Source organism: Symphalangus syndactylus, chromosome 17 (genome assembly GCF_028878055.3).
Source record: "Symphalangus syndactylus isolate Jambi chromosome 17, NHGRI_mSymSyn1-v2.1_pri, whole genome shotgun sequence".
Lineage (NCBI taxonomy): Eukaryota > Metazoa > Chordata > Mammalia > Primates > Hylobatidae > Symphalangus > Symphalangus syndactylus.
In genome coordinates this window covers 23,964,382-23,989,843 of record NC_072439.2, presented here as the reverse complement: position 1 = coordinate 23,989,843, position 25,462 = coordinate 23,964,382, and the positions used below count along the sequence as shown (strand labels likewise).

General features: G+C 48.1%; 1 protein-coding gene across 7 annotated transcripts in view; it reads left to right on the top strand.

Moving 5' to 3' along the window:
* Positions 1 to 25,462, top strand: part of SIPA1L3 (signal induced proliferation associated 1 like 3) — a 292,121-nt gene that overhangs the window by 62,039 nt on the left and 204,620 nt on the right. The window lies entirely within an intron of this gene.

Below are 25,462 nucleotides of genomic sequence, written 5' to 3'. Positions count from 1 at the left end.
CCACTTATTCTCAGCGTCTGCCCAGGCACTGGGGGAGGGGAAAGACAGATGTCAGTCCGGCAGGTGGAAAACAGGAGTGCGTGGAGGCGTGGGGGTGGAGCACCTCCTGCAAGGGCAGAACAACAGTGAAGCGGTTGGGAACATAGACTTCTGGGGTGGACAGGCCCAGTTTCCACTGCTGGCTGGGGAATTCAGTGCAGGTGACCTCACCTGTCTGGACCTCAGTTTCATTAGGACTGCCATCACAAAGTACCACACACCGGTAGCCTAAACAACAGAAACTTATTATCTCAGAGTTTAGGGGGCCAGAAGTCTGAGATCAAGGTCTGGGCTGGGGCTGGGTTGGTTCCTTCTGAGGTCTATCAAGAAGACTTTGTCCTGTACCCCTCCCTCAGCTGCTGGTGGTTTGTGGGCATTGTTGGCATTCCATGGCCTCTGCTGCAGCACCCTGATCTCTGCCCTCATCTTCATGTAGCGTTCTCCCTGTGTGTGTCCATGTGGAAGTTGTTTCCCCTTCTTTTTTTTTTTTTTTTTTTTTTTTTGAGATAGAGTCTTGTTCTGTCGCCCAGGCTGGAGTGTAGTGGTGTGATCTCGGCTCACTGCAATCTCTGCCTCCCCGGGTTCAAGCAGTTCTCCTGCCTCAGCCTCCCGAGTAGCTGGGATTACAGGCACCCACCACCATGCCCGACTAATTTTTGTATTTTTAGTAGAGACGGGGTTTCACCATGTTGGCCAGGCTGGTCTTGAACTCTTGACCTCGTGATCCACCTGCCTCGTGCTCCCAAAGTGCTGGGATTACAGGCGTGAGTCACCACACCCAGCCGGAAATTTCCCCTTCTTATAAGGACACTAGTCATACTGGATTAGGGGCTCACCCTACTTGATCCCAACTTTACTTCTGCAACAGTCCTATCTCCAAATGAGGCCACATTCCGAAACACCAAAGGTTAGGACTTCGACACGTGAATTTTAGGAGGACACAGTTCAACTCATAATGGAAAAAATAGCAATGATAATTACCCATGTACTAGGTTGTTAAACTTTAAAAAAAAAAAGTTATTTATTTAGAGACCAGGTTATGCGACTGGCTAATTTTTGTATTTTTGGTAGAGATGGGGTTTCGCCATGTTGCCAAGGCTGGTCTCAAACTCCTGAGCTAAAGCAATCCACCTGCCTCAGCCTCCCAAAGTGTTGGGATTACAGGAGTGAGCCCTGGTGCCCAGCCACTTACGTTATTGATTCATACAAGTAAAGCCCTTAGCTCAGTTCCTGTCACATAGTAAGTGCTCAGTAAATGTTAGTCTCATTAACGGGTTCTGATGGCCTCATCTCTTTCTTTTTTTTTTTTTTTTGTTCTTTTTTTGAGACAGAGTCTAGCTTTGTCTCCAGGCTAGGGCGCAGTGGCGCGATCTCAGCTCATTGCAACCTCCATCTCCCGGCTTCAAGCGATTCTCCTGCCTCAGCCTCCTGAGTAGCGGGGATTACAGGCACGCGCTGCCACGCCCAGCTAATTTTTGTAGTTTTAGTAGAGACAAGGTTTCACCATACTGGCCAGGATGGTCTCGATTTCCTGACCTCAAGTGATCGGACCACCTCGGCCTCCCAAAGTGCTGGGATTACAGGCGTGAACCACCGCGCCCGGCCAGCCTCATCTCTTAATGGGACAACTGCAGTCCTAATTAGCTCACTGCTTCTATTCTTGCCTCCTCTATTCTATTTGTGGTTTTCATTCCAAAGCCAGAAATGAAATCATGTGATATACCCCACGTGCAAAGCCTTCAGTGGTTTCCCATTTCTAGCATTCAGGGTCTTTGAGTCTCAGGTAAAAGAAAACCAAACCCAAACTGTCTGAAGGAAATGGAGATAACATGATCGAAGTCCACGGGTAACCTGCAGCTTGAGCCAGAGCTCAAATAATGTTATTACCAATGCTGGGTTTTTCTCCTTGATCTCCCAAGTTGGTTCCAGTCTCAAATTGGTTGTCCTCTGATGGTTATGATTGCAACAACTCTAGCCTGACATCAGGTCCAGTGGAAAAAGAGAGAGTGAGTTTTTTTTTCTTGTGGAAACTTCTGCAGAAGTTCTGAAACTCACTGTGAGCTGGCTTGGGTCATGTGTCCAGCTGTTAACCATTGCTATGACCACGGAGGGGGAAGGTGGTCGATTGGCTTAGTTAGACCTGGGTCAGGTGTGGAACCCCACTGACACATCATGTCCTGAAAGTAGGGATCATTTGGACTGCAAATGAAAATAGGGTTCTTTTTAGGAACAGAGACAATGGCTGCTAGTGGGGAACAAATCGGTTACTCTCTAATATGCTCCAGTGCTTAAAATAACTTTCCAAAATCCTGACCAGGAATGGTGGCACATGCCTGTAGTTTCAGCTACTAGGGAGGCTGTGGTGAGAGGATCACTTGAGCCTAGGAGTTCAAGGCTGCAGTAAGCCATGATCATGCCACTGCACTCCAGCCTGGGCAATAAGGAGAGACCCCATCTCTGTTAAAAACAAAAAAAGAAAAGAAAAAACCCTTATGGGCCAGGTGTGGTGGCTCACGTCTGTAATCCCAGCGCTTTGGGAGGCCAAGGCGGGCAGATCACCTGAGGTCAGGAATTTGAGACCAGCCTGGCCAACGTGATGAAACCCTGTCTTTACTAAGAATACAGAAATTAGGTGGGCATGGTGGCAGATGCCTGTAATCCCAGCTACTTGGGAGGCTGAGGCATGAGAATTGCTTCAACCCGGGAGGTGGAGGTTGCAGTGAGCTGAGATCGTGCCACTGCACTCCAGCCTGGGCGTCAGAGTTAGACTGTGTCTAAAAAATAATAATAATACAAATAAATAAAAAACAAAACCAAAAATCCTTATCGTGGCTTATAAGGTCCCCCGTGATGCAGCCGTGCTGGCCTTGCTTACTTCTCACCAGCCAGTCTTTCAGATTCATTTCTCAAATATGCCACACTTTCCTCTGGCCTTTGTGTGTGCCCTTCCCTATGCCTGAAATGCTTTTCCTGACTGCTTGTCTTCTAGCCTTCTCCTTCTTATCCCTCAGATCTTAGCCTAAATGTCAAGTCCTCAAAGAGGCCCTTCTGGACTGTCCTGAATGTAAACTAGGCCGCTTGTTATTCCTGCCTGGCAAAGCTTCATAGCAGTTATCATAATATTGAATTATACGTTATGTTTGTCTTTACATGTTTAATGCCCGTCTTCCTCACTGGGCTGGCTGTGAGTCCCAGGAGGTCAAGCCCGGACCTGTTATTTATTTTTTTTTGCTTTGCGTTGCATCCCCAGTACATACTAGGTGTGCAAAACAAAACAAAAAACCTTTATTAAATGAATGTGGTTGAAATAGAATTGTTACTCATTTAAAATTTTGGTTAGTTTGTCATTGGACTAGAGCAGGGAACAAAGTCTGGCCAGAAGTTTTTAAAACCCTGGCGGTGAAATTTCAGAGTGAAAATGTTACTCGTAAGTTAAATGAATCCATACTGCAGCCATATTTTTCCAGGCTGGTTGGTATTAGTGATGCCCAAAGTGACTTTCCTTTTGGAGTCTTGGGGCCAGTGGAGATGGTGTATCTCCCAACAGTAAAAACTTCACCACGTTAAGTGGAGTACTATGATTAACACACATTTTTAATTAGCCTCTTAGTCATCTCCTATCTGAAGAGGCCAGGACAGGCATTTTAATACTTGGTTATTGGACTACCTCTAAGGAACTCTACCATGCTGCAGATACCGTTCTGAATCTCTGCAGTTTGTCAAAGTTCCTGCAGCTGGAAGCCGTTTTCCAGGCCGCTCTCTTCTCACTAAAGCCACAGTTCTTTCTTCTTACTAAAGCCATCTGTTCAGCCTTTGTGCAGAGGGAAGAGGTTCCTGAACTGGCACGACTGCAAAGGCAGTCGAACCCTCCTCTCCTGCAGGATGTGGAGGGCATGGAGGCTGTGCCGTGGATGGGCAGTGCATCTCAGAAGAGTTAGCTTCAGCAGTCATTGGGTAAAGCAAACATGCTAGAGAGTCACAACTACCTTCATGTTCTAAAGATGTTGGGTATTAGTCAGGTATAGATTTGGCTGCTGTAACAGACCCAGGATAGTAGTGGCTTAAATGCAAGGGCAGTTTATTTCCCTCCTGTGAAACAGTTTGAGAGTGAGCAGCCCAGGCCCCTGCCATCTTGTTGCTCCCTGTTCCTCGGGCGTTGCTTTCGTCTGCATGGTCCAGAATGATTCTCCATTATTGCCATGTGTGCAGCCTGGCCCGTGGTGGGGAGGATGTAAGAGGAGGGGTTATACCTCCTCTTTTTCAGGCAGTTGTTTTTTTTTTTTTTGAGATATAATTTATATGTGTTAAAATTTGCCCTTTTTTAAAATTTTTTCCTCCCCCACCTCCCCCGCTTTTTTTGTTGTTGTTTGTTTGTTTGTTTTTGGAGAATGGGGTCTCACTCTGTTGCCCAGGCAGGTCTCAATCTCCTAGGTTCAAGTGATCCTCCTATCTCTGCCTCCCTAAGTGCTCGGAGTACAGGCGTGAGCCACTGCACCTGGCATATTTGCCCTTTTAAAACATTTGATGGTTTTCAGTGTATTTTCCAGGCTCTTTAACCATCATAACAATCTATTTGCAGAACATTTTTACCACCTCAAAAAGAAACCCTGAGCCCATTCCTCCTTCCCTGATTCTGCCCTGTGATTTCCCCGTCCCTTCAGCCCCTGGCACCACTAATCTTTCTGTCGCTATGGATTTGCCTGTTCTGGACATTTCATGTAATTGGAATAATGCAGTGTTCATTTCTGTCTGGCTTCTTTCATTGACTGTCATGTTTTTTGTTTTTTGGGTTTTTTTTTTTTTGCAGAGACAGAGTCTTGCTCTGTCGCCCAGGCTGGAGTACAGTGGCACAATCTCAGCTCACTGCAACTCCGCTTCCTGGGTTCAAGCAGTTCTTCTGCCTCAGCCTCCCGAGTACCTGGGATTACAGGCATGTGCCACCATGCCTAGCTAATTTCTTTTGTGTTTTATTAGAGACGGGGTTTCACTGTGTTGCCCAGGCTGGTCTCGAACTCCTGAGCTCAGGCAATCCGCCCACCTCAGCCTCCCAAACTGCTGGGATTACAGGCGTGAGCCATCACGCCTGGCCTGAGTGTCATGTTTTTAAGGTTCACCCATGTTGTGCACGAATCAGTACTTCATTCCTTTTTGGGTTGGATAATATTCTATTGTACAGATAGACCACATTTTGCTTATCCAGGCATCAGCTGATGGACCTTTGGGTTGTTTCCATGTTTTAGCTATTATGAATAATGCTATAAACATTCATATATAAGTTTTTGTGTAAAGATATTTTTCAGTTCTCTTGGATATCTACATACTTAAGAGTGGTGTTACTAAGTCACGTGGTAACTATGTTTAGCTTTTTTAGGAATAAGGCAGAGATACCTAGTGTGTGTGTGTGGTCATGGACCCTTTGACATCTTTTTCTCACAGTTGTGTTTTTAAGTTCATAAAATGTAGGATGACAAAGGAAACTAATTGTCTTAAAATGTAGTTTTTGAAATACGAAGATAAATTTGTGATATAGTGTGGCAAAATCCATTGGCGGATCTAACTACCATAATTCCAAAGTAACAAAGGGCATAAGTGCTATTTTGAGACGTTTGTAAGAACTGTGGGCTGGGTGTGGTGGCTCATGCCTGTAATCCCTGTGCTTTGAGAGGCCAAGGTGGGAGGATCACTTGAGGCTAGGAATTTGAGACCAGCTTGGGCAGCATAGTGAAACCCCATCTCTACAAAAAATTTAAAAACTTAGCTGGGCATGGTGGTGTGCACCTGTAGTCCCAGCTACTTGGGAGACTGAGGCAAGAGGATCCCTTGAGCCCAGGATATTGAGGCTGCAGTGAGCTATGATTGTGCCACTGCACTCCAGCCCGAGCAACAGAGTGAGACCCTGCCTCAACAAAATAAACCAACAAAACTGCAATGTGATAATAATACCTGTGGTTTCTGTTGGTGACAAATTTGTAAGCATGAAAACTATAGTTTGCCTATATTCCTAGTTGAAGAAAATGCTGAATTTCTGTTAGAGATTAGTGAAAATAAAGAGGTAATTCTGCCCCCTTCCCCCCAAATTAGTGGAGCTCCTGAATTCTATCCTGCTTCAAAGAGCATGACCCAGAAGTTGCACACATTTCCTTCACTCCTTCCCTGTGATCCTGATTAGTTACATGGCGACAGCTAGCTGCAAGGGAGGCTGGGAAATGTAGTCCTCATTCAAGTCAATCAGGTGCCTGACTAAAATGTAGGGGTTCCGTTATTAAAGGAAAGGGGGGAGAATAGGTATTGGGGGACAAGAAGTCAATACTGTACTGCACTACACACTGTGCAGCCACTTTCTCACCCAGGTCAGAACATGTGTTCTTCTGATAAGCACCTGCCAGAGGAGTTAGTTTGGCTTTGGGGACCATGGTGTATGAAAAAAAAGTGCATCTTTTTTTTTTTTTTTTTTTGAGTTAGAGTATTGCTCTGTCACCCAGGCTGGAGTGCAGTGGCGAGATCTCAGCTCACTGCAACCTCCGCTTCCCGGGTTCAAGCAATTCTCCTGCCTCAGTCTCCCAAGTAGCTGGGGTTACAGGCATCTGCCACCATGCCCAGCTGATTTTTTGTATTAGTAGAGACGGGGTTTCACCATATTGGCCAGGCTGGTCTCGAACTCCCGACCTCAGGTGATCCACCCACCTCGGCCTCCCAAAGTGCTGGGATTACAGGCGTGAGCCACCGTGCCTGGCCAAAAAAAAAAGGAGGGGGGGCATCTTGAAGCACTAGAATGCCTCTCAGAGTGGTGAGCTGCTCGCATGACGAAGAACCGAGCCTGCCTGAGGGAGTAGCATATGCCTGTCCCCCATCCCACACTCACCCCAGAGCAAATGCTCAGGAAGTGGAATGCTGGGTATCTGTTCTGCTTAAATTATTTGTCCTTCAGTGAGGGGTAAGGGGATCCTAGTTGAATTTATGAGAGGTAAATATTTGATACAACCTCTCTGTGCCTTTTTACTGTGCAGTAAGATGCGTGGTTTGGCTTCTCAGATGACTGGATGGTGATGCTATATTGGAACTCTTGATTCTATGTGTCAGAATCCACCCTCGATCACCTAAGGCAGAAGAGGGATTGATGTGTTGGCCTGGAGTCCCAGGAAGATCAGCAACAGAAAGTGGGCAGCTCAGGCCTCCGGCAGCAAATTAACAGGACATGGGCAGCCCAGAGGCAAAGTGACTTCCCCATTGTCCTGGTTTTAGAGGCTGAAGGGTCATGATGCTGATCTAACATTGGTAACAGCTGGACTTTATTGAGCATTTCCTGGGTGCCTGGCAGTATTCGTTTTCAACAACCTTATGAGATGGGTCCTGCCACACCCCACTTTCCTGATGTGTAGGGACTCATCGACCTCCTCAAGATCATATAGTTACTTATTTGTAGCCGGGCATGATGGCTTGCACCTGTAATGCCAACACTTTGGGAGGCCGAGGCAGGAGGATTGCTTGAGCCAGGAGTTCAAGGTCAGCCTAGGCAACATGGTGAGATCCCATCTCTACAAAAAAAATTAACCAGGTGCAATGGTATGTGCCTATAGTCCCAGCTACTCAGGAGGCTGAGATGGGAGGATCACTTGAGCCTGGGAGGTTGAGGCTGCAACAGCAAGTCATGATTGTGCCACTACACTCCAGCCGGAACAACAGCGTGAGACCCTGTCTCAAAAAAAAAAAAAAAAAAAAAGTATTGATTCATGGCAGAGGTAGGGTTTGAACAGAGTCTGGTTCTAGCCAGTACTGTCGTGAGGACAGAGGGTGAGATGCAGGAGCAGAAGGCTTGAAAGCCTGGACAGAGGAGTTTGTGTTTACCTTTATGCTTTCATTTCATGAGTCTTTGTTATTGATGATGACTTTTCAATTGACGTGATTGTGCCATCCCAGCCTCCCCTCCCTCTGTTCTAACACCCAGTGGTACATCCCCTTCCCCAACAGCACCATCAGACACACAGGTGGCTCTCGTGGAATCTCTCCATTCCCCATTATTCTAGGCCAGCCGTTCTCCCTTGTCCTAGTTTTAAACATGAATTTATAAAGGGTAGTTAATTTGTGGCCAGGTGTGGTGGCTCACGCCTTTAATCCCAGCACTTTGGGAGGCTGAGGCGGGCAGATCACGAGGTCAGGAGATCAAGACCATCCTGGCTAACATAGTGAAACCCCACCGCTACAAAAAATACAAAAAAAGTAGTTAATTTGTTACTCAGCAAATCTATACGGTGCCTACCAGACTCCAGATCTGGGCTGCTGGACACAGGAACATCATTAAGCAAATCCCTGCCATCGTGGAGCTGACAGCCTGGAGGGGACGCAAGAGACTTGGGCATTCAACAGATAACTTCAGAGTCCCAACTGCAGCTGTGATACATACCAAACAGGAAACATAGAGGGAGCCAGGAGAGCGTATTAATGTGCAGAACCCAGGGCCTGACCCGGGGGCCAGGAGGGAGGATGGCAAGGAGGGCTTCCCGAGGAGGCACCGTGTAGGCTGAGCCTAGAGCTGAATGGTGGCAGAGAGGGAACAGAGCACCTCCAGGGGGAACTAGAAAGCCCTAGACACATCGCCCCAGTCCTCACTCCCACTGAACTCTGAGGAGATGGCCGCAAGTCGAGGTTTCCCACCCACCAGCACGTCACAGTGTGTCCAGGCTCAGGGTCCCCGTCTGTAAGATGGGAGTGATATTGGTCATGGTGCCCATTTCATTGGTGGATGTCACCGGTGGATTAAATGAGTTACTACATGTAAAACTTTAGAACAGCTCCTGGCCTGTGGCAAGGGTTCTATAGGTTTAATTAGTCATTAAAATTTGTATGTTGTAGGTCTAAGAGCAGCTAATAAAAAATCACCCCACCCAGGCCAGAATCCAAGTTAGAGGACTGCTTGACAGGGACTGCCAGACACAGAGACTTGGTTGTGGGAGTCAGGGATGCAGCCTCTGGCTACCACCCCGAGGAGGCATTCAGAAATAGGGGGTTGGCCGGGTGCGGTGGCTCACGCCCGTAATCCCAGCACTTTGGGCGGCCGAGGCGGGCGGATCACTTGAGGTCAGGAGTTCAAGACCAGCAGCAGGCCAACATGGTGAAAACCCATCTCTACTAAAAATACAAAAATTAGCCATGCGTGGTGGCAGGCACCAGTAATCCCAGCTACTTGGGAGGCTGAGGCATGAGAATCACTTGAACCCAGGAGGCGGAAATTGCAGTGAGCTGAGATCGCACCAGTGCACTCCAGCCTGGGCGACAGCGAGACTGTCTCAAAAAAAAAAAAAAAAAAAAAAAGAAATGGGGAGTTGGTCTCACAATGAGTGGTGGGGGCCAGGGATGCTGACTGACCTATGCACAGGATTGTTCCACCAAACATGCCCGTGGCGCCCCAGGGGAGGGTTGTCCTGGAGGGGATTTCCTTGGGTCTTCGTCTTGCTGTACGTCTCTTATTGGGTTTCTCTCCCTGGGGTGGAAAGATGGCTGCTCTTGGAGATGCAGGCTGCCCCTGAATGCCCTGATCACTGACTCCAACTTGTAAAATATTTGTAAGATGCCACTGCACTGCAGCTCTGGGAAGCAGTGCCAGCCAGTCTGGCAGAAAGTGTGAAACCCAGTAAGTGATCTGCTTTATCAATCTGGGTTCTTGGGTTGCAAGCAACAGAAATCAACTCAGGCCACCTGAGGCCCTGAAAGGGTTGAGCAGCTCTGGGGTGTCTCTCAGTGGGTATTCTTGGGCACTCTTTTAGGGCCCTGCGTTGAAGAGCTTAGAAACTGCAGCCGGCCTCCTCGGTGAGAATCCCAACCTCACTCCTTATTCATAAGCATGTCAAGCTTTCTGTGCATCAGTTTGTCTGCTGTAAGATGGGAATGAGAACCGGAGGGTTGCTGTGAGGATTCAGTAAGTTGATACTTGAGACGTGTTTAGAACACTGCCTAGAGTATGTGGCTAGATATATACTAGCTGCTATTATTTTTATTAAGTGCTGTGGTTATTACTATTAGTATTATTTTTTTGAGATGGGGTCTCACTCTGTCACCCAGGCTAGAGTTCAGTGGCACAAACACGGCTCACTGCAGCCTCAACCTCTTGGGTTCAGGTGATCCTCCCATCTCAGCCGCCTGAGTAGCTGGGACTATAGGCATGTGCCACCATCCCTGGCTAATTTTTTGTATGTTTTTATAGAGACAGGGTCTTGCCATGTTACCCAGGCTGGTCTTGAACTCCTGGGCTCAAGCAGTCCACCCACCTGAGCCTTCCAAAGTGCTGGGAGTACAGGCATGAGCCACCTCACCCACCTAGCCTACCATTATTATTTTTATTTTATTAAAAAAAAATTTTTTTTTTTTTTTGAGATGGAGGCTTGCTCTGTCGCCCAGGCTGGAGTGCAGTGGTGTGATCTCGGCACATTGTAACCTCTGCCTCCTGGGTTCAGGTGATTCTTTTGCCTCAGCCACCCAAGTAGCTGGGACTACAGGCATGCACCACCACGCCTGGCTAATTTTTGTGTTTTTAGCAGAGACAGGGTTTTGCCATGTTAGCCAGGCTGGTCTTGAACTCCTGACCTCAGGTGATCCTGAGGTCCTGCCTTGGCCTCCCAAAGTGCTGGGATTACAGGCATGGGCCACTTCGCCCAACCTCATTATTGTTTTTATCGGCAGCTTGAAATTGAAATCCCTGAGCAAGAGGAAGCCATTGGCCCAGTTTGGATCAGGTGGGTGGGCAGGTCCCATGATTGGCAATCCCCCCCCACCCCGCCGCCCCGCCCCACAGAAGTAGGAGGAATGAGGGAGAAACAGTTGTCCCCAGGAAAAGTGGGTTGCTATCACCAGAAGTTGGGGCAGAGACTCCAGGATCCAGGCAGGCCCAGAGCACCCATGTCCTCCATGCTCAGTAAAGGGACTCAGCAAATGTTGGTTACTTCCCTGCTTTGTGCCATGGCCTCTGCTGAGCACAGAAGACACAGAAGGGACAGTGATTTGCACAGTCTCCTCCTCACAGGTCCTGTAGTCCAGAAATTGAGGGTCCTGGTTAAAACTAAATGCCTAGAACAGTGCCTGGCCTTTAGGAGGTCCTTCGTAAATGTTTCCTGAATGAATAAACACACAGGGAAGAGCGAGAGTTTTATGGAACACACAACCAAAGCATCCTACTAGTTATTTTAAAGAAACCCATGTTTGTACCTTTAGTATCCAGGATGAGGTTCAGAGGGGTGTCCATGCACACAGTAGGTGTTTAATAAATGGGGACTAAGTTATCTCATAGGTGCATGGTCCTGCAGCCTGCCCAGTGTGACAGTTGAGGGCAGACCCAGAGTTGGGGAGCTGGCTGCCTTCTCTGTTGAACAGGATGTGCAGACGTGGCTCCAGGATGCATCTCTGTGGAATGCAGTTGCTAATACAAATGAGCTTCCTCACGTCACAAGGCATCTATTATGTGGACAGTTGGGTGATGGGCCGTGGGACTGGGCGGGCTCTCTAGGGGAGTTTCAGAGCCACAGTTATGTTTAGGGCCTTCCTTTGGAGAGGGACTTTTCCCCATGAATGACTCTTAATAACAAAGATAATAATAGGCACCACTTTCCAGGTGCCTGAACTGTGCAAAAGGATTAACCCATGGAATCCTCACAATGGCCCATGAAGCCAGTATATGATCCCCATTGTGCTGAGGCTCAGAGAGGGAAAATAACTTGCCTGTTGGGTGCACAGCAAGTGAGAAATTGAGGTGGGATTCTGGCCATGGTCTCTTGCTCCAAAGCTTGGGTTCGCCCTTCTATACCATGCACAGCCTGTTTTCTCTCTCTAGTACTAAGTTGAAAACAATATTATTTTTATTAATTTGCAATAGTACAATATTTAAAAATAAAAAGGCCAGGCACGGTGGCTCACACGTATAATCCCAACACTTTGGGAGGCTGAGGCGGGAGGATCACTGGAGTCCAGGAGTTCCAGACTAGCCTGGACAACATAGTGAGACCCTGTCTCTACAAAAAATTTAAAAATTAGCTGGGCGCGGTGGCTCAGGGCTATAGTCCCAGTCACTTGGGAGGCTGAGGTGGGAGGATCTGCTTGAGTCCGGGCGGTTGAGGCTGCAGTGAGCTGTGATCGCACCACTGCACTCCAGCCTGGGTGACAGAGACCCCGTCTCAAAAACAAAACCAGAAAAAAAGGCAGTTTCCCTTCCACACCCAAACCCTCCACAGAAGCAGCCACTGTGACCTGTTTCTCACATCTCCTTTCGGAAGTCATGAGTACAGGCAAATCTATAAACATGGCAGCCGGGCTCAACATTAAGGGTGGCCAGCTGTAGCCTGCGGGCCAGATCCAACTCACTGCTGGTTTTTGTATGGCCAGGGAGCTAAAAATGGGTTTTACATTTTTAAAAGGTTAAAAAAAAATTAACACTATTTCATGCCATGTAAACTTATATGAAATTTAGGTTTCGCCGGGCGCAGTGGCTCACGCCTGTAATCCCAGCACTTTGGGAGGCCGAGGCGGGTGGATTACCTGAGGTCAGGAGTTTGAGACCAACCTGGCCAACATGGTGAAACACTATCTCTACTAAAAAAAAAAATACAAAAATTAGCCAAGCGTGGTGGCACACACCTGTAATCCCAGCTACTCAGGAGGCTGAGGCAGGAGAATTGCTTGAGCCCAGGAGGCGGAGGTTGCAGTGAGCCGAGATCGTGCCACTACACTCCAGCCTTACCAACAGAGCAAGACTGTCTCAAAAAAAAAAAAAAAAAAAATTTAGGTTTCAATGTGTATAAATATTTATTGGAACACAGCCTGCCCATTTGGTTGTATATTGTCTGTGGCTGTTCTTACACTATAATGGCAGAATTGAGCGGTTGCAACAGAGACAAGTGTGACCCACGCCCCCAAACCTACAATATTTGTTCTTTGGCCCTTTACAGAAGAAGTTTGCTGATCCCTGCACTACACACTTTCCTTTAGCAATGTGTATTAGAGACAGTTGGCTCTCAGCACTTTTCTTGCGTGCTAACTGTGCTCCCCAAAAGCAGAGCCCAGCTGCAAGCCATGGGCATACCCAGATGTGGCTGGCGTTGGGTCTGTTGGTGCCTCCATGTACACACTCACTCTGAGCATTTCTTGGGCCCTGGCTGCGTGGCAGGCCACTGGCTGGGAGCCAGAGCAGGTCTAGGCCTGCCCTCAGGAATCCACAGGCCGGCAGGTCGGGAGAGTCAGACAGTATCGGGCAGTCCTGTGGAGGGATGTATTCAGGCCTGCTCTCACAGGCCTTCCTTGACCCTCTCCCCCTCACTCCCACTTTGTTTTTATTTGTGGCACTTAAATAAAAAATAGGTCGTGCATTTATATGCTTCAAAATCAGTTCTATGTGGATGTGTGAGCAGTCTCTGTCCTCCACTCCTCTCCCTGCCCACCTTGTTCCTTCTCCCCTTACATAATGATTTGTATTTTCCCTTGGGTATCCGTCTAAGGTATCATTATATCAATACAAGCAAATATGAATATATATATATATATATATATTTTTTTTTTTTTTTTTTTTTTTTTTTTTTTTTGAGATGGAGTCTTTCTCTGTCCCCCAGGCTGGAGTGCAGTGGCGCAATCTCGGCTCACTGCAAGCTCCGCCTCCCGGGTTCACGCCATTCTCCTGCCTCAGCCTCTCCGAGTAGCTGGGACTACAGGCGCCCGCCACCACGCCCGACTAATTTTTTGTATTTTTAGTAGAGACGGGGTTTCACCATGGTCTCGATCTCCTGACCTCGTGATCCACCCGCCTCGGCCTCCCAAAGTGCTGGGATTACAGGCTTGAGCCACCGCGCCCGGCCGAATATATATTTTTGTCTTCTCCTTCCTTCTTTGACAAAAGGTAGCCTGCTCAGTACTCTGTTCTGCACTTGGCAAATGTTTACTGAACAGCATGCCCTGGAGATCCTCTTATTTTAGTGTTCTGGTGGAAACTGAGGGATGGGTAGGAGTTAATAAGGCAAAAAAGAAAGGTGGATCTTAGGGTGGGGGGAGCATGAGGAAGAGCATTCTAGGCAGAGGGAACAGTGTGAACAGCATGCTTCCAGGTTCCGGGGAGTGTGGCTCCCTCTAGAGCAGGGGGAAGACCTGGGAGGCTGAGGCCGGGGAGCAGGGGGCCGGTCAAGGCATGAAGGTTCAGCAAGGCCTGATGGTCAATGGAGGAACCGTGCCTTTAATTCTGAGCTCACCCGGGTGTGGGGTTCTGCTCTGTTTCCTTCCGTGCCCTGATTTCTCTGTGGCCAAGTACACTTGGCTGTCATCACATGTGACCAAGGAGAGGCCAAGAATGTCCTCGAGAGAGGGTTATTGGGACTCTGGTTAATGATGGAAGAATTTCTCCTGTGAGCTGCACTCAAGAAGTGTGACCTGGTGTCTGGGAGGTTTCAGGCCTGTTCCTCCTGCCTCCTCAGTTCTTTCTAATCATGGGACACGGGACACATCCCATCAGTTCTCATCTTTTCAGTAGACACAGTTGTGGTGCCCAATACAGGCATTGTTTGGAGGGTAATGCATACATCGTGCTCAGTTCCAAGTTGGCCATATAGTGAGTGCTCAAGATGTGATAGAGATGGCTTTGGTTCTTTTTATAGGGCTGGTTTGGGATCATACTTTGTTAGTATAGCTCATGATTAAAGGTTTGGGGATTCAGTGCAGGGGCTCATGCCTGTAATCCCAGCATTTTGGGAGGCTGAAGCAGAAGGATTGCTTGAGACCAGGAGTTCGAGACCAGCCTGGAGAATACAGCAAGACTTCCACCTCTACAAAAAATGAGCCAGGTGGTGGCATGTGACTGTAGTCTCAGCTACTCAGGAGGTTGAAGTGGGAGGATCACTTGAACCCAGGAGGTCGAGGCTGCAGTGAACTATGCTTGTGCCACTGTACTCCAGTCTGGCGACAGAGGGAGACCCTGTCTCAAAAAAAAAAAAAAAAAAAAAAATGAGTTTTGGTTTGATCACTTGAGTTCTAATACCTGCTCTGCCACTTCTTGTCCGTGTTGAGCAGGTTACTTAACCTCTCTGTAGTTGATTTTTGTCCCTTGCAAATGAAAATGATAATACTTGCCTCTTGGTCCCATAGATGCCGGCAATTATTATTCCTATTATTTCACAGCCTCTGCTGTACAGTATTGTCAGATGACTCAGTGCCAGTGGTAGCAGCGTCGCCATCATTTCAACAGCAGTGCCCTTCATTAGCTGTAACACCTCACCTTTTCTGCAGGACACCTTCGCGTAAATCCTTTCCTGTCAAAGAGTTAGGGTAGAGTTGCTCCGTGAGTATTTAGGAAAGGAGGCCCTGGAGGAGAGGATTGTCTCTTAGTCCCTTTATGAGTCATTGGCTATAGAAAGTTACGTGACCACCCGTAACTGCAGGAAAGGGTGAGAGATGGAGAATTTTCCTAATCGCCTCCTGCACAGACAGCTGTGTGCAGTACGTATCTGTGAGCATGTTAATCTATCTTGCCATCAGAGAGGCTGGCTCCAGCATCTTACGCGCGTCCACGTTGTGGTCAGTTTGCAAGAAATCACCCGTGGTATGTGGCAAAACAGCTGGACTCCCAACATAAAGTGCTGGAAGGAAGACTGTGAGGGACACAGTTGTAAAGGCTCTCGAATTGTATCTTGTCTGATCAGAGAAACAATTTAATGTCCCAGATCAAAGTCGAGAGGCAGGCTCTGAGAACTGGGCTTTGAGCAGCCAGAGAAAGGCGGCAGAACCGGTTTCTTCAGGGCAGGTCTCTTTACCTGCTTGTCTGATTGCCTAGTGGACACTCCATTGGCTCCCAGAGGCCTTCCTGGTCATCTCCTCCCTCTGGCTGGGTCCTTGATCTTTGCAGATGGCTGCGTCTCCTGGGGCCAGGGAGTACCTACTGTGTGCCTAGTGCTGTCCAAGGTACTGGAGATATGTTCTTCCAGTGCTCACCATGTGCTTGGCGTTGCGGTTACTTGAGTGAACTCTTGTAATCCTCACAGTAGCCCTGTGAGGTGGGACAGTGTTAGGTCCATTACAGACATGGAGACAAGCCTAGGGCTGCTATGTCACTTGCTCGAGGTCACAAAGCTAGTTAGGGGCAGCCTCTACCGTCTGGATCAAAGCCCACCATGTAAATGGCTCCAGCTTTTGCAGGCCACATGCACGTCTTCAGAGCTTTCTCCATAATGGACTCTTTCGGAAGACCCTGGCCTCCAAGGGCTGTATAGTGGCTTATGGTTCTCCCAGTTAACGGTGCTTATGAATGTGGCTGTGGAGGGAGAGAGGCTGGGGCTGGACAACCTGGGCTTTCCCAGTGTGATCTGTGGCAGCCAGAAAGAGAGACGGGGTCAAGCAGGGGCATCTTTGTCCACCCTTAGCTCCTCCTGGCTATTCAGGACCCACCTTACAGGTTCCTGTGGCCCCCCGGGGTGTCTTCCTGGGGTCGAGGGTTCTCTGGCAGGCATACCATGGTGCCCTTGCCCCTCTACCCCAACATCCCGGCCAGGCCATGTTGAAATTGCCTTTTCATTTGTTAGTTCCTCTTTGCAAAATGTTGGGAGGGCAGGGGCCTTGCATCTACCTCCCTCGGCCCAATCCTAGCTGTGCAGTACGTTTTAAAAACACGTCTGAACAAATGAGTAAATAAATGACTCATGTGATGGAACTAACATCTAAATACAACTTAACTTGCAGTATCTTCTGGGCAAGTGCCACATCTGGGCTAGAGAGGCAGTGGAGGGTGGCAGTTGAAAGCCGACCCTGGAGCCATGTGCTAGGAGTTCAAATCCAGTTCTGTTGCTTACTTGCTGGGTGACCTCGGACAAGGGACTGCACCTCTCAGGACCTCAGTTTTCTCATCTGTGAAGTGGGATAATAGTAGGACCTGCCCCACGGAGCAGTTGTGAAGGTTACATGAGTTGAAATGTTAAAGCATCTGGCACAGGCACCAGCTTAAGAGTTAGCTGCTGCTCCTAGGCACCGTGCGGTAGCGTTGACCATGAAGAGTAATCGAGTCTTAGCCTCAGGTATGCGGAGAGACCAGCTCAGTTCCAGGGGAGATGATGTTCACCTTGTGAACCTAAGAAACAGTGGTTTCATCCAAAAAAGATTGCTCAGACCTGGCATGGTGGCTCACACCTGTAATCCCAGCACTCTTGGGAGGCTGAAGTGGGTGGATCGCCTGAGCTTAGGAGTTCGAGACCAGCCTGGGCAACATGGTGAAACCCCGTCTGTACAAAAACCACAAACATTAGCTGGGCATGGTGGCATGCATCTGAGGTCTCAGCTACTCAGGAGGCTGAGGTGGGAGGATAACTTGAGCCTGGGAAGCAGAGGTTGCAGTGAGCCAAGGTTACACCACTGCCCTCCAGCCTGGGTGACTGAGCGAGACCCCATCTCAAAAAAAAAAAAAAAAAAAGATTGCTCAGCACTGATGAGGAATTGTTGTAACTGTAACCCTGATCAGTAAGCTTGCTTCATACAGGCGTGATTTGAGTGGGGATTTTTGGAGTTGCCCGAAACTATGTGTTATTTGTGGGAGAAGTTGGGAGAAAGACCCAGCCCGGCTGAATCTCCTGAGAACAATGAGGCACTTTTTGCAGATGCACTGTCCTTCCAGTCTCAGGGAGCGCTGTGTGAGCCCTGCACAGGGCGGAGCAGTGAGGCGGTTAAGGGCTGGATTCCATCCTTACTAATGTGTGACCTTGGGCAAGTAACACCAAGCACAGTTAAAGAGAAAATTAGTAAATGAAATTCACTCTGAGTATAGAATAGAGATAAAATACATAGAAGTAACATAACAGGTGGAGTGAGAAGAAGCATACATCTAGTAGGATTTCCAGAAATAAAGCTAGGAGTGGTGGGGAGGCAATATTAGAACTAATGCTAAAAATGTGCCATAATTGAAGACTTGAATCTCAATGCTGAAAGCTCGCAATAAGTGCCAAGCAGAGACTGGATAAAAAGAAATCCCCTAGATAGATTATTGTGAGGCTGCAAAACATTTAAGGATAAAGAGAAAACCTTGGAAACTAGCAGACTAGGTGAGCGAGGGCAAGTAACAAACCATCTCTAAGCCTCGGTGTTCATTTCTGCAAAGTGAGGAAAAGAACAAGTTACTATGTGACCAGCTTACTAATGAGCTTGGAACTAGTAAAGATCTTTTTGCATAGGTCCTGACACGTAGCAAGTGTGCATTAAATATTAGCAGCCTTACTGTTGGTGTCATAAATTTAATGACAACAATAGTGATTGTTCTGTAGGCTGCTATGGAATATGGCTGGTACTCCACAGATGCCTCTCATGCAGGCAACTCTGTAGCAAACTAGAGCATGTCATTGTGGTGATCCCTGAAGAAGAGAATAGTCATTTCATGAACCTGACTGGAAGTCAAGATTTGTGGATTTCTTCAACAAATATTTCTAGGGCCTCTTGTCTGTGCCAAACACTGTTTGAAGGCCCAGGTACACAGCAGACAAGACAGACCTAGTCCTTGGTGTCCTGGAGTACAAGGTCTGGTGGGGGAGACAGACTAGAAATAAACAGTATTTGTCAGAAGTGATTGGTAGTGCTATTAAGACGTTCAACTATTGTAGCATCTTGGGAGGCCAAGGCAGGAGGATCAGTTGAGGCCAGTTTGAGACCAGCCTGGGCGACAGAACAAGATTCTATCTCTTAAAAAAATTTTTTTTTCGAGTCTGGGTCTCTCTCTGTTGTTGCCCAGGCTGGAGTGCAGTGGTGCAATCTCGGCTATCTGCAGCCTCAACCTCTCTAGCTCAAGCAATCCTCCCACCTCAGCCTCCTGATTGGGACTAGAGGCACGTGCCACCGTGCCCGGCCAATTTTACAAAGAAAATTGTTTTAGTGAAGTGTGATGGCACATGCCTCTAGTCCCAGCTACTGGGGAGGCTGAGACAGGAGGATCACTTGAGGCCAGGAGTTCAAAACCAGCCTAGATAAGAGAGAGAGAGAAAGAAAAGAACGGAAAGGAAGGAAAGAAACTAAACCAGGATAAGGTGAAGTGAGTGGTAGTGGTGGGAGGGGTCTTAGAGGGATGAGGAAGGGGCCTGCCTGAGGAGGTGACATTTAATCTGAGACTTGAAAGATGAAAAGGAGCCAGTCATGCACACAGGTGGGTGAACAAGGGTGAGAATGTGTTGGGAGGGATTTGTAGTTTGTTCCCCAAAGCTTCCATTTGCTTCCATCCTAGGGGTGTTTGGAGAGGATGACTGTGGGGAGCTGACTTTGGCATCTAGGAAGAGAGGTGGTGGGCCCAGAGGCCGGGCCCCTCCCTGGCTCCTCCCAGCCTTCCCAGGGCCCTTACCCAGGGACAGGGGGCCACAGGGAAGAGACCCTTCGCCCCTTGGGTGGGCTCCCTGACTTCCCAGCCAAGAACGTGGTTGTCCTTTTTGTTCCAAAGGTGACCCAGCCGCGCCGTCATACAAGCAAAGCAGTGGTGCTCTGTGCCTGAAGCCCACTTTCTCCTTCCCCAGAGTAGATCAGCTCAAAGCTGGCTGACCTGGAGAAGCTCCAGAAAGCAGCCAAGCCGGACTGGGCATGCTGCTTGGGGCTGTGGGGAATTAACCATCTCTTTTCTTTGTGTCAAAGGTGGGGAAGGTATTAAAGCAACAGGGCTTCCTGGATAGAGCCATAGTTAGGAGCCCAGATTCAGGGCTTAAACTCCGGCTTCCCCACTTATACCTTGGGCAAATGCCTTCCATGTGCGTCACCTTAGCTTTCCCATCTGTAGAATGGGACAGTAATTCCTGGGCTTAGAAAAGTGCACACAGGATGTGCTACATAAGTGTTATCACCTTCCAATTTTAACTCGAGGTGAGACGGCTTTCTCTTTCCTTTAGTTTCTTGTCAACAGTTAAGACACTTGCATTCGACTTCTGTTTCTCCACACCAGCCCGGTTCTTGCCCAGGAGCTTGGCGTCTGGCAGTCAGCCAGGCTTCAGGTGCCAAAAGCAGCCCCTTTGCTGGGGGGAGCAGGTTATTTGATGCCAGGAAGCTGAGAATTGTCAGAATGTTTGTCGCCAGCGTTGGAGGCCTGTGTGGTGCCTCTACAAAAGGGACTGCTCTTGCTTGCCAGGGAGAGAAGACTGCTTCCTCCAGGGCAGCTTCTTCTTTTCTTAACCCTGGCTGCACGAACCCTGTTAGAATCAGGTGGGGACTGTTTACAACGTGCCGGTGCCTGCCTTCCCCTTTCCCCTCTTCCTGTGTAAAGGGCCTGAGGCCTGGGCATGGAGACTTTTTTTTCTTAGCTGCCTGATGTGCCTTCAGGGACACTCTCTGTATTCAGGGGCATTCACAATCACTGAATGTAGCTGAGAACCACCTGGGGGTCATGATAAAATTCAGATTCTGATTCATCTGGTCTGAGGAGGAGCTGAGCATTTTCTTCTTCTTCTTTTTTTTTTTTTTTTTTGCTTTTGAGATAGAGTCTCGCTGTGTCGCCCGGGCTGGAGTGCAGTGGCACGATCTCCGCTCACTGCAACCTTTGCCTCCCGGGTTCAAGTGATTCTTGTGCCTCAACCTCCCGAATAGCTGGGATTACAGACTTGTGCCACCATGCCTGGCTAATTTTCGAATTTTTAGTAGAGATGGGGTTTCACCATGTTGGCCAGGCTGATCTCAAACTCCCGACCTCAGGTGATTCACCCGCCTCAGCCTCCCAAAGCACTGGGATTACAGATGTGAGCCACCACGCCTGGACGCATCTGCTTTTTCAGTGAGCTCCCAGGTGATGTAGATGATGCTGTTTCCTGGACCACAGCTGTCAGAATCAAGGGCCTAGAAGTCTGCTTTTCAGATGTGTAGAATCTGGGACACGCACTTTGAATCCTTAGCTGCATTTTTACCAAACCCCTTGGTGATTGACTGCCCATTAGGTTTTGGGAGCCTAGACCAGGGTTTGTGAACCCCGACACTGTTGACCTGTGGGGCTAGATCACTCTTTGATGTCAGGATTGTCCTGTGCATTATGGGATGTTTAGCAGCATCCCTGGCCTCTACCCGCTAGCTGCCAGTAACAGCACCCCCAGTGGGGATCATCGAAAGTGTCTCCAAATGTCCCCTGGAATAGAGGTGGGGCAGTGTTGTCCCTAGTTGGTTACCAGCGGCCTCGCACCCTCAAATTTCACCATGCCTGGGACCCCCTGGGCCAGCTGGTCACTCCCATTGATGCTCAGGTCCCACAGCAGCAGTCATGGCCACTTTAGTTTGGGGCAGGCCCCAGTGGGAATACAAGCTCTTGGTGCATCTCCCGTCTGCTGCACTTTGACAGCCACTGTCCTGGCGCCTTTACTGCTCAGTAAATGGTGGGTGTGGCTGGACTAGCAAGTGGGGAAAGGATAATAAACCGAGCTTGGTATTTGTGTTGGGAGAGTGGGAATCAGAATGAAGTCACCATAAAGTCCCTTTTAATAACAGTAGAGAAAATTCTAGGCTTGGTGGTATTATCTCCTTTGGAAATTGTCCCAAATTCACTCTCTGTTCCCCTCCTCCTACAGTCCCCATGCTGGTCCTGTCCGTCCTTGGCTCCCACTGGCCTAAGGCAGCAGTCTCTCATTATCCCCCTGGCTCCTGCCCTACCCCTCCTAGTCTGTCCTCCGCACTCAGCCAGATGGGGCCTGTGAACACCTGAGGTCACGGCCCTCCCCTGCTCAGAACCTCCCCTGCTGCATCTCACTCAAGAGAAAAGTCAAGGCCAGGTGCGGTGGCTCATGCCTATAATCCCAGCACTTTGGGAGGCCGAGGCGGGTGGATCACCTGAGGTCAAGAGTTTGAGACCAGCCTGGCCAACGTGGTGAAACCCTGTCTCTAGTAAAAATACAGAAATGAGCCAGGCATGGTGGTGGGCACCTGTAATCCCAGCTACTCGGGAGGCTGAGGCAGGAGAATCGTTTGAACCTCGGAGGCAGAGGTTGCAGTGGGCCGAGATCGTGCCACTTCACTCCAGCCTGACGACAGAGTGAGACTCCGTCTCAAAAAAAAAAAAAGAGAGAGAGAGAGAGAGTGCTCTTTGGAACCTAGAGCACTGGTCTCTCAATTGGTAGAAGGCCCCAAATGGCACCTTGCCAGGACCTGTTGTTGCCATTTAAACTTTTTAAACTTGGGCTGCTTGGATTCAAATCCCAGCCCTGGCTGGTAAGAGCTAGATAACCCTGGGCAAGTGGCTTTACCTCTCTGTGCCTTAGTTTCCACATCTGTACCAGAGAGAAGAATGCTTAGGGCGCTGCCAGGCACATGGTAGACGTCAGTAAATATTCTTTTGATGAGTGCATGAATGGAAAATCTAAGTCAGCAGCGACTCACGGCTTGTTAAACCTTTTTGGATTTGTATTGCCTAGAGTCCCTCCAGAAGAGCATTACTCTGTTACTGCAGGCTGAAGTGACCCATTTCCCTGTTCCTCAGCCAGCCCTGTGTCTTATCTTCTAGGAAAGAATACATAGTAATTTTTTCCAGGAATATGTGGTAGGACATAATAATTTTGATCGGTAATGGAACCAGCCTAATATTCTGGACATGTAAGAAAATGTCCATGTTTTTCAGAGCTGCAAACGGAAATGCATAAAGTTGAAATGACATGATATCCGGCATTTGCTTTAAAATACTTCAGGCTGGGTGCGGTGCCACACATGTGTATTCCCAGCACTTTGGGAGACCAAGGTGGGAGGATTGCTTGAGCTCAGGAGTTGGAGATCAGCCTGCGCAACATAGCAAGACCTTGTCTCTACTAAGAGTAACAATAAATTAATTAACCAGACATGGTGGGATATGCCTGTGGTCCCAGCTACTCAGGAGGCTGAGGCAGGAGGATCACTTGAGCCTGGGAGGTTGAGGCTGCAGTGAGCCAAGATCACACCACTGTTCCAGCCTCGGAGACAGAACGAGACCCTGTCTAAAAGTAAATAAATACCATAAAATACTTTGGTAAGAAGGAAAAGGGGGAAAAAGGAAGAAATAAAGAATAGATGAAGCTAATATGGCAGAATCTTGACAATTTTTGAATCTAGGTTTGGGTACATGGGAGTTCATTGTACCTTGCTCCCTACTTTTTTTTTTTAGCATGTTAACAGAACAAAAACCAGCCCTGTCTGTCACACACACACACACACACACACACACACACAGACTAAAAATTGTGTGATCGTGAAAAGCACTGCGATCCTGCTGCCCACAAGCAGTTGGGAAGGCCGTGAGCCAGGGTGGTGATGGGTAAATGACCACCTTGCAGTTCTTTGTTCATCCATTTTGTGAGGAGACCTTTTCTGGTTCAGCAGCTGGATGGATAGTGGATTTCAGGCCAAAGCATCAATTTCTCATCTCTTTCCTGCTCCGGAGGAGGAGACCAAACCCCCCAGTGATTGACTCCTGGGATCCCTTTCACTGTTGGGCCCGGTTTTACCATGGGGTGGAGGGAGCCACAAGCTGCCCTTCTCCAGGGACCTGTGTGATGACGGCAAAAACGTAACTGGCCAATCTTCCACAGTGACTAAATATTAACTCCAGCCCCACTCCTGGATGCACATGAGCAGTCTTGCCCATCCTTATTAAACAGGCGACCGCCCCCAGCCTTCTCTCTAGTTGCACATGAAAGTGAGTGGTGGGCTGGGTTTTCCAGCGCTCAACGTGCTCTTCATTCTGCTGCCTGTGGACGTCAGGGAGGGGCTTCCGCAGTCCATCTGGCACTGGGTGGGTCTCAGTCCGGGCGGGCGATCCACCCAGGAACTGACCCCTGCTTGCTCCAGAAAGGTCATTGCTTAAGAATGTCCCTTGGGTAGCCCAGTGGGAGACCCACGTGTGCGTGTGGTCAGCTGTAGCTTCCGGCTGTCTCACTTCTGCTGAATTCCAGCAATTTCTCATTTCCTTTAAGGAAACAGGATGAGTCTGGAGAGGAGTATGAAAAATCATGACAAACCTGGCGATAGGGACACTGGGAACCTAGCCCTGAATGAAGCTTATAGTTGGTCATGATTGCCAGGGTCTTGAACAGTGTGGACCAGGGGAAAGAAGGTACCTGGGGCCAGATGCCCTGGATTCAAACCCCACCACCCCCACTTAACACTTGTGACCTTGAGAAAGTTGCGTAACCTCTCTGTGCCTCAGTTTGCTCATCTGTAAAATGATAGTACCTGCCTCATAGGATTTAAGGATTAAATTAGATACTGTTTTTTAGGTGTTTGAAACTGCCTCTTCTGTAGTAGTTCCTCAATTAATAGTGGCTATAACAGTATTATCATATCCTGTTGTAATGGGCATGCACAGTTAGGATTAAGAACCTTTGGTCAGCCAGGCGTGGTGGCTCGCACCTGTAATCCTAGCACTTTGGGAGGCCGAGACGGGTGGATCACCTGAGGTCAGGAGTTCGAGACCAGCCTGGCCAACATGGTGAAACCCTGTCCCTACTAAAAATTTAAAAAATTAGCTGGGCATGGTGGTGGATGCCTGTAATCCCAGCTACTCTGGAGGCTGAGGCAGGAGAATCGCTTGAACCCGGGAGGCAGAGGTTTCAGTGAGCCTAGATCACGCTACTGCATTCCAGCCTGGGCAACAGAGTGAGCAGAGTGAGACTCTGTCTCAAAAAAAAAAAAAAAAAAAAGAAGAAGAAGAACCCTTGGTCTATAAATAGTGGTTCAGATGGAAGCAGAAATTAGAGGAGAGGGAGAGGGAAGCACTTTTCTCCCCAGCAGTCCATGGTTTGAGGAAATAGGCTTAATTTCACCATTGAAAAATGTTACTTTTCACTCGATGTTCAAAATCTCCTAGGAAAGTAGAGGCAAAAGAGTTTTTTTTCCCCCCCTCATGCTTGGGCATGCAAAAGACTTTAAAGGGAGAAAATGTCTCTTCCCCACTTCTCTATATGCATGCTGGGAAAAAAAAGACTGGAAGGAAATGAACCAATGTCTTAACAGTGGTTGCCCTTTGGTGGGGAGAGAATGAGTAACTCTATAATCTTCTTTATACATTTATGTTCCAAGTTTTTTATATATATATATATATATACATATATATATATATATATGTAACATATATATATATCTACATATATATACTACATATATATAACATATATCTACATATATACTACATATATATAACATATATATATCTACATATATATATACTACTTTCATAAACAGGAAAAATGTGAAAAAGTTAAGGAATCATGTGAGCTTGGCTTCTGGGGAGGTTGGGTGGAGTTATTTCAGAATAAAGCTCTCTGCTTAATGTTTGAGTATCCAGAGAAGTTTGCACCCCACCCTTCCTTAAGGTGTACTTGAGGCCTATGAAATTTCTACTTAGAAAGTTCTTGATATCAAAGATGATCCCTCAAACTCCATTCCTCCACCTGCCCAACCTTGTTCTAGATATTTATGTTCTCTCCCATCTTTCTCTTGAGATGAAAGAACTCTAATT